The following is a 709-nucleotide window of genomic DNA, read 5'->3' on the forward strand; positions in this document are numbered from 1 at the left end:
GTTAAGTTGAAAAAGTTAATTTTTTGTGAAAAAGTTGTCATTTTAAATCCCCCCCTGTGGTCAGATAAAGGGTCAGATTTACTAAAAAAATATACCAAATGATAGGTAAAGACATCATGCATCTATAAAAAACAAAATTATATTGATATGTTCATTTTTGAAAAAATTATGGCAGTTTTTATTTAAAAAAAATTTTAAAATTAGCAATTTTTAAATTTGTAATTTTTTTGGAGGTTTCCCCCATTTACGGGGAACGAGGAAAACGTTTATAAAATTATAAAAAAATTATATTGATATGTTCATTTTTGAAAAAGTTGCGGCACATTTTAGTAAAAAAAATTGAAAAATTTTCAAAAATTAGTGAATTTTAAATTTGTAATTTTTTTGGAGGTTTCCCCCATTTACGGGGAACGAGAGAATTTTTTTCAATTTTTGAGGGTAATTTCTTCAACTAGATACGATTTGTGATCTTTTGACGTATCATTGAAAGAAATCGGTTCAGTGAGAACTGAGAAAAAGTGGTAACACACACAAAAAAAAAAAAACACATCTTAGTAAAACCAATACCTTCTCAGCTTCGCATCGAAGCTGAAAAAAATATGTATTATAAATTAATGACCAAGTAAAATTTCTTTGAAATTTTTCACTATTTTTTTTTTTAATAAAAATGAAATTTTAATATCTGATATGACTAAATATTTATAGTTCT

Source organism: Daktulosphaira vitifoliae, unplaced genomic scaffold (assembly GCF_025091365.1).
Source record: "Daktulosphaira vitifoliae isolate Bord-2020 unplaced genomic scaffold, ASM2509136v1 Scaffold_4, whole genome shotgun sequence".
Classification (NCBI taxonomy): domain Eukaryota; kingdom Metazoa; phylum Arthropoda; class Insecta; order Hemiptera; family Phylloxeridae; genus Daktulosphaira; species Daktulosphaira vitifoliae.